Source organism: Paroedura picta, chromosome 9 (assembly GCF_049243985.1).
Source record: "Paroedura picta isolate Pp20150507F chromosome 9, Ppicta_v3.0, whole genome shotgun sequence".
Lineage (NCBI taxonomy): Eukaryota > Metazoa > Chordata > Lepidosauria > Squamata > Gekkonidae > Paroedura > Paroedura picta.
The window spans coordinates 68699056-68716882 of record NC_135377.1 but is presented as its reverse complement, the minus strand read 5'-3'; the positions used below and the strand labels follow the sequence as shown (position 1 = coordinate 68716882).

General features: G+C 44.3%; 1 protein-coding gene across 9 annotated transcripts in view; it reads right to left on the bottom strand.

Moving 5' to 3' along the window:
• Nucleotides 1–17827, bottom strand: part of ATXN1 (ataxin 1) — a 287654-nt gene that overhangs the window by 182070 nt on the left and 87757 nt on the right. For 7 of the 9 annotated variants that reach the window (XM_077353264.1, XM_077353263.1, XM_077353262.1 and 4 more), the window contains one exon: nt 17551–17677. The exons of 1 other annotated variant lie outside the window; for it this stretch is intronic. The gene's annotated coding sequence lies outside the window, so the exon portion shown is untranslated. Of the gene's footprint in view, nt 1–4004; nt 4024–17550; nt 17678–17827 lie in introns of those variants that run through there. One more of the 9 variants, XM_077353270.1, reaches the window with a different exon arrangement.

Here is a 17827-nt window from a genome sequence, read left to right as displayed (position 1 = left end):
ACATAATACTGCTGAAGTACAAAACTGTCCCATTTTGAAGTACAAAACTGAGGGCCAGCGTGGTGTAGGAGAACCAGCTTGGTGCAGTGGTTAAGAGCGGTAGGCTCTAATCTAGAGAACCAGGTTTGATTCCCCGCTCCTCCTCCACATGCTGCCAGCTGGGTGATCTTGGGTCAGTCACAGTTCTCTTAGAACTCTCTCAGCCCCACCTACCTCACAGGGTGTGTGTTATGGTGAAAGGAAGAGAAAGCAACTAGAAGTCACTTTGAGACACATGAGGCCTACTGGGTGGCCTTGGAATAGTTTTCTCAGAGCTCTCTCAGCCCCACCTACCTCACAGGGTATGCTATTGTGGGGAGATGAAGAGAAAGCGATTGGAAGTCGCTTTGAGATACATGAGGCCTACTGGTTGCCTTGGGCCAGTCACAGTTCTCTCAGCCCTACCTCCCTCATTGGGTGTGTTGTGGGGAAAGGTGTTCATAAGCAGCTTTGACCGTTTACGCACTGGAGGTTTCATGCCAGGCTGCAGGCTGGAGTTTTAGTCATGGCAAGTTGCCCCACCTCTTCCTGTACCCACATGGGGGAGCATTTGGCCCAGTGCACCTCATCCGCTCCCGATCTGTGCTCCTGGCATGAGAGCTAGGGTAGTGAAGCTCCCAGTGCTAAACGGTCTTTGGGACTCCTTTGGGTAGTGAAAAGTTAAATATTAAAAAACAGCTCTTCTTTGCCAAATTTCCACAAAGATCATTTCAAAGGGTAGCCTATTTCAGGTCATTAAAACATTGCAGATTGGTGTAGGTTCATGTCCTGGAGTTCCACACTACCTAGGTGTGCATAAACCTGACTAGGGTCAAGACTGCTGTGCACACAGAGACCTCCTCTTAGTGTCAGCAGTTTCCAAGCGAGGTACTAAACCCACAGCAAACCATGAGCTAGTGCCCATTGTATTACAGAACGCAATGGGCTTTACTACTAGTTAATTAGATTTCTAGACCACCTTTCCAAGACTGGCTCACATATATAAGAATGAGAAACCAGCTCACATAAAAAAGAATTCATTTTATAAATATTCTAAGAACTTTCTGATTAACATATTGTGAATTCCAAGCTATGTAATTTATACTTTGGCAGAGGAGAAAAATATTTAAAATTGTTTGATTCTATGACCAATCTTTTACACACAAATCCCAAATACTTTAAAAATAATTTAACCTCCATAGGAAAAAAATCACTTAAACTGCCCAGGTTGTTTCTTATCATCTTCCAAACACCCACCCCCTTTGGCAACCAGGCACTTGGAATTTCCTCCCTGAGGCTGGTCTTTATGCAGTTGACCCACGATCAGCAGTTTGTTACCTCTAATCTTCTCATAGCTATGAACCATGCTAAGGCAGGTGGCCTTGCTCAACTCAGCTAAAGAAACTCACAAAATAGACACTGGGCTACTGAGATGAACAACAACAACAATAAAACCACTAACATATGAATTTGTTTATAGGAGCACTAAATACCATGAATTCTAGCAATTCAGACTGCCCTTTTGTACTCCAAAGCCTGGTGGAGCAGAACTGTAGCATATTCATTCATTCATTCATTCATTCATTCATTCATTCATTCATTCATTCATTCATTCATTCATTCATTCTATACCTCCCATTCTTCATGGCTCTGGACAGTTTACATGGAACATTGCATAAATTTACATGGAACATTATAACAATCTATAACATTATACAAATTTCAATAGAACATTACAACAATCTATCAAGTAACAATTCACAACACAACATGAATAACAACACTGGGGGGGGGATCAAACTGTTCAGTCATGGAAGGGTGTCTGAGGGGGGGCCCAGCAGATGTTCCAAGTCGGTCGGCCTCAAGCGAATGCCTGGTAGAGAATGCCTGGTGGAGGAGCTTGAAGATTCACTTCAAGGTATCTTGTTTTATTATGAGCCCATCAAGCGGCTGTCTCAAACAGAAACTTTTAGAATTCACAAATAAGTCATTAGCATCAATCACAGGTATCACAGTGATTCAATAATTAAGGAGAATTTAAGATCTGAAAACACAACAATTGCTACTTGACATCTCTCATACTATCTACTCCCACAACAAAGAATGCAATCAACCACCACAAAAATTCCATAACGGCAAACTTTCATACAGATTTAAATCCCCACTTCATCCATAATCCAGAAACCTGCCCTTTCATCATCCCATAATCATTCCAATGTCAAATAAATTCCGGTTTCCAGATAATGAATTCAACCTGAGCTGCCATGTCTCAGATAAATCAGAATTGGATGGGATCACTAAATCTGCCAAGCACTCTTTCAAATTCATAGATGGAAAACACAACACTATGCTCCCCGTTTGCACGGCTGACCTGATGCCCCTGATCATGCACACCAGTGGTCCCCAACTCGCGGGCCTCGGCGCCGGGCTGCGGCTCCGTCTTCCCTCCCCCCCCCCCCGAAGCGAGAAGCTCGCCAGGCCGCAGGTCTACTGCTGGCTCTCACATCGTACTTACTTCCATGTCACCACTTCTGGGGTTCCTTGATGCCTGAAAAATATGTCAGGGGACCCTCCATGATTAAAAGGTTGATATAAGCTGCCTTAGAGAAATATTAAAGGTCTTAAAAGCATCGCTGGATTCAAACTTTAATCAAACATTTGAAAATATTTGGATTTTGCCGATTGATTGATTGTATGACTTGTGTAGTTTAGCCACGATATCCGGAGGTAATTTGCCATTGGCTGGCTCCGCATCATGACCCCTAGAGCAGTGGTCCCCAACCTTTTTATCACCGGGGACCACTCAACACTTGACAATTTTACTGAGGCCCGGTGGAGGGGGGTAGTTTACTCCTCTACTCTCAACCACTGCCCTAACGCTCTCTGATCGCTATGGTAATGTTTAAACATCCCTTCAAAATAAGATACAGACATGGCACAACAATGAACATAAGGAACATTTTATTTTCATGGAAATTTTAACTCATGACAATGACAAATCAATGGGAACCCTGAGCTTGTTTCTCTGCAATGAGATAGTCCCATCTGGGAGTGATGGGAGACAATGACACCCGAAGTGTGTTGTAAAGGGCCGGGGGGATGAAGTAAAGGGCCGGGGGGGGGGGGAGAGAAGGCGTCCTTTGCGACCCACCTCCAATTAGTCGATGGTCCGCGGCCCACAGGTTGGGGATCGCTACCCTAGAGTTCTTTAGAGGAAATCCATCCAAAACCTTGGAGGTCTCCCATCAAAATATTAGTCAGGGTAGACACTGCTTAGCTTCCAAAATCTGACGGGATCAGGCTTGCCTGGGCTGCCAAAGTCAGAGCTATTCTAGGAAGAGGGACACATGAATGTTGAGTCGGTACCAGTCAGCTGAGTGCCATACTAATTTTGCCACCAATAAAGAATTCCAAAATGTTGTTTACAAATCTCTGGTTTGCTGACTTGAGGAAGGTTTGGATATGACTCTGTACACATGGCTCCTGTTTTCTTGCTTGTCTACCTCTGGTTGAACCTGTTACGCACACAAGTATTCAGGAAGGCAGCATCGAAAACTTGAGTAGATGGGGGAGGGGGGGATGCTAACCCTCCAACACTGTACAGCTCTTCCTGCAGCCAGAAAGGACCAAATATACAACCCCATCTAGAACAGGTTAAATCAGCCTTTCTTAACTCTTTTTAGCATTGAAACACACCCGAAGTTGTGAGATTGTGCAGAATATGGTTGGGGAGTATTACTGTATTCATGTCCATCCAGGATCCCTTCCCTTTCTACCCCCTCCAGGCCCGTCATTGGCCATTTTGGGAGGGGGTGGGTCAATATGATCATATGGTCATAGCACCTAATAAATGTTTGACCAATTAAATTACATTAAAATTAACTAACTCCCACCCATTCAGTAAACACTTCCAGAGCCATCAAGAAACCACAGGGTTTCATGAAACTCTGGTTGAGAAAGTGTGGACTAAATACTTCTTCCCTTACCGTTGTGTTCATCTTTGATGAGAGAGAATATTGTGATGGAGAAGGAGTTGTCCAGATTTATGAATGCGTCTCTCAGCTGTTGCTGTGCTGACCCTGGATCCTAGCGCTCTTCTGCTTTTTAAAATGTTTGTAGCTGGGAGAGCAGAGGGAGGTGATAAGACTACTCTGGAACAAAGTACTGGTGAAGCAGGACCTTGTAACTGGTCTGTCAGTCACAGCAATTCACCCTGTTTACAAGAGAGTCTAAGAACTTTAATTGCCCAACAGTGCAATATAGTTAATCAAAAATTAACTTTAGAATACTGAGCAACAACAAGAAGGCCTTAAAGTAATAGTTGTTGGTTTTAAAATGTAATGAAACAGCCAGCAAGTAACTATATAAGTATGACAATGCACAGCCTGGCTCAAACAGCCTGGCTTTTCACGCCTCAGAGACAGGCTACACAGCCTCAAATGGCACTAAAACTGCATCATCCTAACAGCTTTCTTCCTTTATTGGGTAAATGCAAGTAATATTCATGATTATAATAGTAATATTTTATTTATTACCTGCCCTCTCTATGACAACTCAGGTGAGATTGTTCTTTATACTAAAAAAAAAAAATTCCCTTTAGGGTTTTGTTTTTTTTCCTGTGCTGCTGTTTATCATCATACACACCCAAAATAGTTAATGGAACTCAACACTCTTTTGTAGGCCTTTAGGCATTTGTGACACTATCAAAGCAAGAAAAGGATACAGAACACCTTGGCAGATAGCCAGGCGAGGAAATGGTTTAACAATATTATGCTTCCAAATATATTTGTCTGCGGGGCTCACTAATTTTTTTTTAATGGAAATGGTTAGTGACTTCAGATCGTGAGCCAAAATTGAAATCAAGAAAGACGGCGCTTGTTTTTAACATAACTTTCTCAAAGTAAAGCAAAGTTTAAACCAAATTAAAGTGATTGCTATTAATGATCCCTGTACTCCCTCCAAGAACTTGTCTTCACTACATTGCTGTGTTTGCCACAGGTTAGTCTGTAAGGCTAGAAATAAGATCCAAGTCGGAGAAGTGGGGATATTAAATGATTTTAATGTAAATGTGAATCATATTTTAACTAGGAACTAAGCCCATTGTAGAATTAATACAATGGGCGCTAGCAGGCTATCGTGGTTGTCGGGGGTTGCGGGCAGGGGCCCGTGGAAGCGGACAGGCAGGTTGAGTTAGCGGTGTGGGGCGCAATTAGGCAGAAAGGGAGAGGCGAGGGAGCTTACCGTGCAGAGGGGCCATTTTTGAGGCCGGTGTGCGGCTCCGCTGCGCCATTCTGGTCGCGTTGGCGAGCAGGATGTGGGCTCCCGTTGCGGCTGGTCGTTGGGCCTAATTATTCCGGCGAGGAAGTTGGCGCGGCTGCTCAACGGCGCTGGTGATGTTGCCGGCGAACTGTGAGCAGGCGGCGGCTCATTGGGGCATTGGTTTTCAGCGCGGCCATGTTGGACGGCGGGTTGTTCGTGCGCATGTGTGGACTCTCACTCCCGGAAGAGGGAGCACAAAGAGGACCCAACGGTAAATTCCACGTTTCGGTGGCGGGCTGCAGGGCTCCGTGGCGGTCAGAGAAGGGGGCGGGAGGCGAGTGCGGCCAGGGGTTCGGCGGCGGACTGCAGGGCTGTGTGTGGATATTGCAGGAGGCAGCGGGAGGCTGTCGAGCGGCTGCAGTCTTTGTCCGAGTGCTGGCTTTTGAGTCCTGGTTTTTCGGCGGCGGGAAGCTGGCGAGCGGCTGCAGTCTTCGTCCGAGTCCTTGTTTTCGAGTCCTGTTTTTTTGGCAGCGGTGGGCTGACACGGGCAGGGAACGCGGGCAGGGAACCGCCGGGCAGGGAACCCTTCGCGCAGCTCGCAGTTGCTTCCTTGAGCGGCGGTTTGATGCGGCGAGAGGCGCTTCGCGCCTATCGCCACGCCAAGCCGCCGGGAAGGGAGCCCCCGGCAGCTGCGCTTCGCGCGACTGCCAGGGGCTCCCTGGCCAGTGGGCTGACAAAGCGCCTCCGTCGCGTCAGCCCGCCAGCAAGGAAGCAACTGCGAGCTGCGCTTTGCGTGGCTCGCAGTTGCTTTGTTGAGCGGTGGCTTGACGCGGCAAGAGGCGCTTCGCGCCTCTCGCCACGCCAAGCCACCGGACAGGGAGCCCCCGGCAGCCGCGCTTTGCGCGACTGCCGGGGGCTCCCTGGCTGGCAGGTTGTTGGCTCCCTGGCCGGCAGGCCGGCAGGCTGACGCGTCAGGCCGCCGGCAAGGAAGCAACTGCGAGCCGCGCTTTGCGCGGCTCGCAGTTGCTTCCTTGTGAGTGGGGTGGGAATCGGCCGAGCCAATTGGCAGGCGCTTCGCGCCTGCCGATTGGCTCGGCCGATGGTCCGTCAAGAGGAAGGGGCCAATCGGCACCCTTCCTCATCCCGGACCGAGCCCGCCCTAACTCCTCCTACACAGCCCTTACGGCTTTATTTAGTCCGTGGCACCCGTGGCGCCACGGGCGGTGTAAAGGTAGTTTTAATGTTGATGTATCTTATGTTGTTTTAACCTTGTAAGCAACCCTGGGTCTTTGGGGAAGGACAGCATAGAATAAAAATGAAATAAATAATAAGATAGCTTCAAGTGGATAGCCGTGTTGGTCTGAAATAGCACAATACAATTTTAGTCCAATGGGACTTTTATGACCAACGAAGATTGATTCAAGGTATGCACTTTTGTGTTCATGCACACTGGAACAGGAATCTTAAAAGTACAGATAGGAGGAGGAGGAGGAGGAGGAGGAGGAGGAGGAGGAGAAGAAGAAGAAGCAGAAGAAGCAGAAGCAGAAGCAGAAGCAGAAGAGTTGGTTCTTATATGCCACTTTTCTCTACCAGGAGAAGTCTCAAAGCGGCTTCCAATCGCCTTCCCTTTCCTCTCCTCACAACAGACACCCTGTGAGGTGGGTGGGGCTGAGGGAGTCCTGATATTACTGAAGAAGAAAAAGAGTTTATTCTTATATGTGGCTTTTCTGTACCCGAAGGAGTCTCAAAGTGGCTTACATTCACCTTCCCTTTCCTCTGCCCTCAACAGACACCGTGTGAGGGAGGTAAGGCTGAGAGATCCCTGATATTACTGCTCAGTCAGAACAGCTTTATCAGTGCTCTGGTGAGCCCAAGATCACTCAGGAGGAGGAGGGGAATCAAACCCGATCCCAGATTAGAAGTCTGCGCTCTTAACTACTACGTCAGGCTGAAGAAAGCAAACTAGTAGCAAATCAGTAAACAGCATCAAAACATCCTAAATCATACTGCATATTTAGGATGTTGTGATACTGTTTTTAAAAAAATGCTTTGGAGGCACTGCTGCTCTTCCCACATGATATTAAATACAAATAAGAAAATAATTGTAATACTGCATTCACTCATCTTTTGTTTTCATAGTATTTATTTTCCCAAATTGGCACATGCACCTTTACAGCACTTGTGTATACAACGGCCCACATTTTAATCAAAAGCATCTTCATTTTCCAAGGAACACCATTCACATAAGGACTGGATGGGAACATCACTGATTCAACTCAGGCATCCTGCAGGCTTAGGAATGAACCACCTGCTCACCCAGACTCTGTTCTTCCCTGTGCCATTATCTTCTCCGTGCCAATTATGATTTGCCATCATATTTCTTTGTGTGTATCCTGTTAGACAGAACTGCATACCATGTTAATTGTGGTTAATTCAAATCTGGGTGATTGCAATCCACAGTCCACTGGGTGCAGATAAAACAGCAAACAATAGTTTGCATCAGAGCAGGAAAAAAGGGAGTGCATCACAACATACAAGAATGGATCGATTTATTTGTTTATATTATTTATCGTTCACCTTTCTCACAGGTTGAATTATACAGAGCGAGCCAGTGCAGTCAACAAATATGGGACATTCAATAACCAGTGCACTAGGATTTTAGACATCTGGAACTACCAAAAAGAACTGAAGCATATATAAACTAGCCTTTCTCAATATTTTTATTTTATTTATTACTTTGTTGGTTTGTTATATTTCTATACTGACCTCCCATTAAGGTTTACATTCTTGAGGCTTTGAGAAACCCCAGAAGTGGCACAATCGTGCAGAATAAGGCTGGGAAGCATAGCTGTGTACCTGCCCATCCAGGGACTGTCCCCTTCCCACCCCCTCCAGGCCCATCACTGGACTTTTGGGCGGGGTCAACACAACCATAGATGGGCATATCACCCCAAAGATGTTTAACACAATTTAACAATGTATCAAAAATTAATTAACTACCACCCATTTGGGAACCCTTTCCACGGCTGTCAAGAGACCCCAGGGCTTCACAAAACCCTGGTTGAGAAAGCCTACAATAAGCAATACAAAAATTACATAAATAGACTCCTACTTACAAAAAGCTGTACACAAAAGTACACACCACAGTCCCTAATCATTTATCCAAGCAAGTTTATAAAACCATTTATTTGTTTATGTAAGGAGGAGAAGTGTACGCCTGCGATTTCAAGTCTCGCCTGCTGAGGGCCCTGTCGGAATTGTCAGCTTTCTTCAGGGCCTGCAAGATGGAGCTCTTCCACCAGGTGTTTGGTTGAGGCCAGGGTAGACCCCCGGTGTTTCCATCAAGGACCCCTTCCCAAAGTCTATCAAAGTCTAATAGAGCCTATTAGACCTGCACCCACTCACTCCTAGTGGATGAAGATTCGGCCTCTATCTGAACCATCCGAATGAGGTGGGATGGGATAGATCATTGGTGTTTTTGACCACTTGCTTGTTTTATTGTAAATTGCGGTTTTATGGGGTTTTATTGTATTTTGATGTTTTATTCTGTGAACCGCCGTGGGTTCCGGGGAAGTGCGGTGGTATATAAATCGAAACAATGAATGAATGAATGAATGAATGAATGAATGAATGAATGAATGAATGAATGAATGAATGAATGAATGAATGAATGAATGAATGAATCAATGAATCAATGAATCAATGAATCAATGAATGAATGCCAAACCTTGACTTGGTGCTAGACCCAAGCCAAAACCAGAATGGTCCTACAGTAATGACGTGCAATTACTGTTAGATTCAAGTGGGGAACTGCATTGGTGCATGCACTCATAAGCTCACCCCTTGAAGAAATCTTTGTTGATCTTAAAGGTGCTGTTGGTCTCAATTTTTGTTGTGCAATTATTGTGTCAGAGATCCCTAATGAGTCTTACAGCAGGAGGGAGAAATGTCATTTCCGTTCATGTTCAAACCATTCAAAAGTATACATACTGTCAAAAGAAATGTTTGGAAACCTTCCAGAGTGGTTTTCGGAGAACATTCGTAAAAACAGTTCACCTTCTGCAGCTGTAGGCACAGTTGACAAACATTACTTCAACTACCAAGTCATCTAAGCTTACACCTAGGCTGAATACTAAGGAAAACTCAGTGTTGTTAGCATAGCAGAGTAATTTCATTGATATGCAGATGCTGTTTGAGCTTAGAAAAGAAAGTTTTATTTATGGAATGGCATTCCGGATAGAAAGAGGAGAGACAGGCTAGAGCTTCTACATCTAGCTAGCTCAAGAGATAAGTGTGGACTGAGAAATTCCTTGAAGAAAGAAGAAATTGCCCTGAGAGTAGCAATCTAGGGACAGACAAAAGGCACATGTAAAAGACAGAAAGGTCCTGAACTCTCTGATCTATCTAACAGCCTTCTTGCTGCCCCCTTCAGGGTCTTCTTCCTCTTCTTAACCTTGTAAACTGGACATTGCATACTCCAACAAGTGTTACAACTTGTCCTTTAGCAGCTGAATCCAAGAAAGGGGAAAATTTCTGTAGCAGCAGTTGAAAAAGTTCCAGCAACAGAGCTGGATGCAATTTTTCATTTTCATGGGTAAAACAAAGGACTCAAGACCACAACATAATAATGTCACAACAACTCTCATAATTAAGGTTCCTGGATAATGCTCCAGATTCTATTCTTCAGCTGTGGTGACATGAGAACACGTTTCGTTACATTTCCCCACATTCATCAAATAAAACCAGGTATGCTTTAAAATTTCCTAAATTCTCAGAGTAGGCCAGATATCAAGAAACGGGCTTCACAAAAGAGCACCATGCCCCACTAAATAATTCACTGAAAGCTGAATGTTGTCCTAGCATCTTGGACACATACATTTACATTGGAGACATTCCAGCCTGACACCACCATAGCTTAGTCAAAAGAATTATAACTGCTTTAAAAAAACAGTTGTAAATTAGAAGCTTATCTCAATGAAGCAACATACTGCAACACTGTAATCATACTGCCCCAGCCACATACCAAGTCCCTATTCTGTCTCCATATCAGCTCCCCTCCCCTCCCACACTGATGTAAATAAATGAACAATCTTTGTTACGTGGCTCATAGCCAGGTCTTTTTTCCTTATTTGCAAAGAACCCCAAGGCTGAGAAGATATATGTCCAACAATCCTTAATCTAGATCAGGGGTAGTCAAACTGTGGCCCTCCAGATGTCCATGGACTACAATTCCCAGGAGCCCCTGCCAGCGAATGCTGGCAGGGGCTCCTGGGAATTGTAGTCCATGGGCATCTGGAGGGCCGCAGTTTTACTACCCCTGATCTAGATTCTAACACATCCACATCCACACACATAAACAGCCTCCCCACTACCTGGCCAGGATTATCAGATTTTAACATCCCCCCTCCTGGAGAACCAAGTTTAGTGGGGAAAGAGAAAGAGATTCTGTAATTAGCTGAGGGGGGGGGGGAATCAAAGGAGTTATATTAAATGTCTTAGAAGAACAAAGAAACATGAGAATGGTGGAAGATTGTGACCTCCAATAAGAACAAGAAACCTGTAATTAGTTGCCAAAGAACTAAAATTTCGCCTCCCACCTATGTCTTGTGGAAAAATTACACAGAGAGGAAACCCAAATTACGTGTTCTCTCCAAAGCATCCACTTATCAAAAGCATTACCAATTATAGAGAGAAGGTATGCATGTCTGTGTGTGTACACATATATACATAATGTTAATTGAGAAATGTTCAGTGTCATCCTGTTATGAGATTCCCTTGCTACCACAGGATTTTCCCCCTTTTTTCTACAGTCAAGTCACAGGTTTCATATTCAACATAATGCTTTACCAGTTGACTTGGCAAATGTTTTTTTACAGACAGAAAGGAACCCCTGCCTCATGAAAGCTCACAAAACGATCCTAAACAGAGTCACAGCCTTCTGAAACTGGTGAAGGGTGTAATTCGGTTTACAACTACCTGGCAAGTTACCAGTCTTAAACTGTTCACTGAGTGAAGAGAAACAGCTTTCAAAAAAATATTTCCCCCCAAAAATTGCCTTGAAAATATGGGGATGAGTACATATTTTTGTTTCTGCTATATTTTCTAGCACCCTCTTTAAGTATTTGAAAGGTTGTCACTTGGAGGAGGGCAGGATGCTGTTTCTGTTGGCTGCAGAGGAGAGGACACGCAGTAATGGGTTTAAACTACAACGATATAGGCTAGATATCAGGAAAACATTTTTTACAGTCAGAGTAGTTCAGCAGTGGAATAGGCTGCCTAAGGAGGTGGTGAGCTCCCCCTCACTGGCAGTCTTCAAGCAAAGGTTGGATACACACTTTTCTTGGATGCTTTAGGATGCTTTGGGCTGATCCTGCATTGAGCAGGGGGTTGGACTAGATGGCCTGTATGGTCCCTTCCAACTCTATGATTCTATGACCATAAAACAATTAAAATATTGCAATACTGTGCAAAAATGACAGGATAGTAATAGTTCAACATTGTAAATTTCTGGAGACCAATTCATATTGACAGAGTAAGCCTTTTTTAAAGTATGGTCCATTGGCCAATTAAAAAATAAATACAGTCAACTAAATGGTCCAAGTGACAATCAAATATTTAAAATATCAATACAGCAGAATGTTAAAAACCACATTTATGCTAATTTTAAAAAGCCAAAGTTGTGACTGAGTCCAAACCCTTTGTGCAGTTATGCATATCTGAAGGTCATACGTAAGCACAAGAGGATCAAAAGATGGACAGATCATACTATCAATGACGAGTTTTTTTAATACCCTATTTTTTTACTACTCGAAAGAGTCTCCAAGCAGCTTCCAATCGCCTACCCTTCTTCTCCCCAGAACAAACATCCTGTGAGATAGGTGAGGTTGAGAGAGCTTTGAGAGAACTGTCCTGTTAGAATAGCTCTAACAGCCCAAGTTTACCCAGCTGGCTACATGTGGAAGAGTTGGGGAATCAGACTCAGTTCTCCAGATTAGAGCCTGCCATTCTTAATCACTACACCAAGCTGACTCTCAGACTATCCTACACATGGAGTATCCTGCCTGGAGATGGGCGTGGCTATGGGCGGGATCTGGTCAATAAGCTGCAATTAATGCCATGCCAATGTTATTCAAAATACTGAACCATTCACTTTAGCTTTTGTTTAGGCCTCCAGAGACAGTATAAACATTTATCTAATGAAACTAAACAAAGCAAAATGGAAAGGTTATTCCTTAAATGTGGTTCATGTGCATATTTCCTAAATGAAATGTGTGTGTGTGAGAGAGAGGAGGTGGTAATAGTATTTAGTAGTTGTATTTATTTATTTATAATACGGCACCAGGCCAGATACAAACACATAGTAACTGAGAATAGCATTAAGAGAGGATGTATTTGCCAATGTTCCTGCAGTTCTTGTGAGCAACATACATTTATTTATTTGTTTGTTTGTTTATTTGTTTACTGGATTTTAGGACTTCCCACTCCAAATGGTTATCGGGGCGGCTGAAATTAAAAAAATAAAACAGATTCCATAAAAGACACAATATTATGCTATTTATTGTATAAATAAAATATATTAATAAATAAATAAAACCCAGTAAACTCTTACTTTCATAGCTCTGTCCTAAAAACACAATCTAACAAGCCAGGCATGCCAATTACGGTGTCCTAAATGGCTTGGCTCAATATCGGAGTCTGCAATCTGGACAGAGACCCCAGATACGGGATAGGCAGGGGGCACATATAGATGTTAGAAGTGCAACCTAGAAACTCAATCAAATGCCTGGTGGACAAGCACCACTCTGCAGGCCTTCTGGAACTTTGGGAGCTCATGTGTCCGCTGGCCCATGGGGGCCCATGTGTCCATGTGTCCGCTGGCAACTCATTCCACCAGGATGGAGCCAAGGCCAAAAAAGCCCTGGCTCTAGTCAAGGCCAGGCACACATCTTTGGGGCCAGGGATCATCAGCAGATAGGAACTTGCTGAGCAAAAAGCTCTGGGGAGGGGGGGGGGCTATATGGAGACATGTTCCCTCAGGCACATAGGTCCCAGACTGCATAGGCCTTGAAGATTAAAACCAACATTTTACACATCTGGGTGTGTTCATTTCTGTCTTTGTTGTCAGTTGGTATTATTTGTTTAAGAGTCAAGTCACCATTTACGTAAGATAATTCCTTACAAGAGGAAATATTTTCCATAAGGCATTAGAATATCCTATCCCTCATTAGCAGGCCTTATGAAAGGCCATTGACCAATGACTTCTGAATCAGACTAACACACATCCTGAGAATTTTAAAAAATGACCCCAATGGCCAATAACACGAGGGAACCGCAGTTAACTTCTGGAGGAGCTTCTCCAGGGGTTCCCCTCCTCAGTGTTTGGGGTATCCACAGTTCTTGGGAGAGATAATAAAAAAAAAACAGTGTTATTCTTCACCCCCCTGAAGACACGGGGAATATTCCCTCCTTATTTCATGAAGTTCTTTAAAATTCAGTGAAATATATACAATGTACATCCACAAGAATAGAGAGCAATATCCCCAAATACGACAAAGCTGGAAGAATCCAATCACCCCTAATTTTCAGAAAACATTAGCCAAAGGATTAGGTACCAGATGAGTAGTTGCTGTCCAAAGCAATGGTTGATTTAAATTGCTACTTTGGAATGTTCCATGAGGTATAAGATTGATGGTGGAATTTCCCAGAACAGACCACAACTTTCTCCTATTATGGACCCAAAAGTCTTTTCCTTTCTATGGTTACTCCACCCCCCCAAAAAAACCAAATTCAAGTGTGTATAGAAACATACATATTTACATGTATAGAGTACAGCTATGTCTCAAAATACACCCCAAGAGACACAAGGACAGTTGAAGCTGTCTGAGGCTAATCAGACTATCCACCCATCGGTCAATTGTGGTCAGTACTGTCTACGGAGGCTGGCAGTAGCTTGCCAAGGTTTCGGGTGGAGGTCTTTCACATCACCTACTGCTAGATTCCTAAACTGGTGATGCTGGGGATTGAATCAAGGACCTTCTGCTGCCAAGCAGATGCTCCACCCCTGAGCCACAGCCCCCCCCCAGATTAGTGGCCCCACGTTTTAAAAATGCAAGAGAAAAAAAATTATATATGCGTTGGAAAAATGAAAAGCAGACTGGGAAGAAAAAGGTGAGCCCCTTTGCTACAATCCATACTGAAATGTCTTTTTTTGGTATGTTTTTTAATCACAATAACCAAAATAGCATGATGCAATCTGAGTCACGCAGCTGCTAATTCTGGTACTATTGAAACATTCCAGTGTCATTCACAGCAATGGTGCAGAAAGAAAATTTTGTTTTAATCGTGCCAGTTAAAAAAAACCCTGGAAGGAAGAGAGCAGCATTCGATCAGCCAGAATAAAGAACACTGACAAAACAATTTCAAAGTTACAGAAGCATTTTGAAATATTTCCACGAGATTACAACAGAAGAACAGACCATTTTAAAACCACCGATTTTCTTTGAAACACCAGCATTGTGTTATACCTGCTCTGCCAAATAAAGTGTTCTCTAGTCCAGGGGTAGTCAACCTGTGGTCCTCCAGATGCCCATGGACTACAATTCCCATGAGCCCCTGCCAGCTATTCATGGGAATTGTAGTCCATGGACATCTGGAGGACCACAGGTTGACTACCCCTGCTCTAGTCCACTCCCTCCAAAGCAAGTCTACTGAGACTGTCTGGTCAGCAACAAGATGAAAAGAGGCTTACCATGAATCAGATGCAATATAACAAATCTTACACTTACATTTTTACTATTCTGCATATAATAAGAGAGTTCTGATTACAAAGGCCTCAAGGGTCTAGCTACTTACAAACACACAATGGATTATGTTTGGGCATTGGCTACATTTTTTTTAGGCTTTCATCCTATCTATAAAAAGGTAGCAGCCACCTTCCTTGCATAGCAGCCAAGAAGCAAAATGCGGTTTAGAAACAAAACCTTTTGAGTGGGTCTGTGTAGCTGTTACCCTGGTTTCTAAGCTGGCACAGAGATAAACTCAAAGTAGGGGAAGAAGTACCAGGCTGGGCTCTGTGCAATCCCAGGGTGCCCACCCAGGAAGGCAGCCAGAATCTAACCCAGGGATTCCCAACCAGCGTTCCAGGGAAATCTCAGGTTGTGCAAGAGCTCCCCAGGGGTTATGAGGCCTTTCCTAGAAATTCATATGGCCACTGACATCACCACTTCCCCTGCTGCTCTACAGGCCTAGTCTCTTTCTCCGCAATGAAAATCTTAGAATAATTATAGAATAATAGAGTTGGAAGGGACCTCATGGGTCATCTAGTCCCATCTGGTAAGTGATTGACTGGCTGGCCGGCTCCCGGATTAGTTCCATGCCCACTTCTCTTAAGGGGCATGTCATCACTTCTGCAGTTCTTCGAAGCCTGAAAAATATTCCAAGAGCTCCCCTACGGTCAGAAGGCTTGACCTAGCCCCAAACCCATGATAAGTCCTGCTGCTTCTCAGTATGGTTGGAAGGACTGCAGCAAGAAGGACAGACAGACTGAGACATCATCCTACTGGAGAAGAGGCTACCTGCCTGGAAGCAATGCTGCACTCAGGACAGTCTTCTCCCTCCTCCATAGCAGGTTTAAGGCCAATCTTTCCATCTACACTTGAAAACTGGATGGAATTTTCTCCATTGTCTGCCATGAAGAAACAGAACCAGAACGCAGGAACTAGGAAGGATCTCTGAAATGCAGAGGAGGAAATGCAGAGGAGGCTGTCCTTGTGCAGCAGTATTTCAGATAGGCTCACTAGAGTTGCTTTTGATTTTTGTATTCTCCTGGGCAGATGTGCTCTGTTGCTCACCCCAGAGACATCAGACTTTTCTTTTTAAGCATGTATAAGTACACAGTAAAAAAGAGCCTCTTGTGGCGCAGAGTGGTAAGGCAGCCGTCTGAAAGCTTTGCCCATGAGGCTGGGAGTTCAATCCCAGCAGCCGGCTCAAGGTTGACTCAGCCTTCCATCCTTCCGAGGTCGGTAAAATGAGTACCCAGCTTGCTGGGGGGTAAACGGTAATGACTGGGGAAGGCACTGGCAAACCACCCCGTATTGAGTCTGCCATGAAAACGCTAGAGGGCGTCACCCCAAGGGTCAGACATGACTCGGTGCTTGCACAGGGGAAACCTTTACCTTTAAGTACACAGTATGTGCCATCCCATCACAAATGACTTATGGCAAACCCCAGCAAGGGGCATTAAAGTAAAAAAAACAAAATACAAAAACTCACAAGAGGTGATTTGCCGCCTTCCTTTACAGAGCTTTCTTTCGCAAGTGTCCCGTCTGAGTACTAACCCGGCTTAGCTTCCGAGATCAGCCTAGACCAGTGGTTCTCAACCTTCTTAATGCCGCAACCCTTTAATACATTCCCTCATGTTGTGGTGACCCCCAACCATAAAATTATGCAAGCGTTCTTTCACAGAAATTAAAATGAAACTGACCAATGGCGTGAAGATCCATTGTTCATGATTGTATATAAACTGTTTTTTTCCGGGGTTTCTCCGTCCAGTTCTGTCTCTTGTCCCGCCAAGCTGATCTTGCTCTTTTCCACTGCGCCAAACAGACGAACACTCTGTCTCAATCTACCCTGCAAGGCTGTTGTGTGGATGGTGCTCCCCCTGCCAAGCTGCTTGCCCTGCCACAACCCCTGTGAAAGGGTCGTTTGACCCCCCAAAGGAGTCCCGACCCTCAGGTTGAGAACCACTGGCCTAGACCATGCCACCCTCCCTCCTGAAAGGATAAGCAGCCATATCAAAAATAAAAAATTCTAAATGCCAACACAAGCACTATGCATTTACTGACTCAAGGATGTATGATATATTGGCATGGATCCACTACTTATATTCAGATTCAAGCAGAACCGTGATCACAAACACCTAGGTTCTAACAGCAAACCAACTTGCAAAGCAGGGGAGTCATACACTTCCCTTGCTGCAAACCACCCTAGTGTATGGCCTATCTCTCTCAAGTCAACACTACAACCAAACAGCCTATACAGTACCTGAGCTCATGTATGGTGCTGGACACTGGATGATGAGAAAGGAAAACAGCATACCATTAACCATGCTCTTGTGTTTTTAAAAATCTGCTCCTCCTAGCTGTATTATGCTTTAACAAACAGAAATTCCGCTACCATGTCTGGTTTGGCCTTTGGCACCTCAACAATCCTTTTGCAAAATGGAATCCAAAAATCTCTTGAGACAAACATATCCAAAGCGTTCCCCTTACTTACTTCAAATGGCAGGAGTGTTCCCAGTCGCAAGAGTAGGACCTCTTTTTCCCCTCTTGTCTTCAAATTGCTGCAGCACTTTGCTCTCTGGAGACTGTGCATTAAAACTCCTTCATTGTGCTCCAGGATGCTACAATTAAAAACAAAACAGGAAACACTCAGGAGGGAAATGTCACTTCAGGTGGTTGGTGGGGAAATCCCTGACCCATCTCTAAAATATTTTTGATAACATAAAAGAAGCAACTTGAAAGAATGGTAATTAGGTGGTCATTTATGCAGA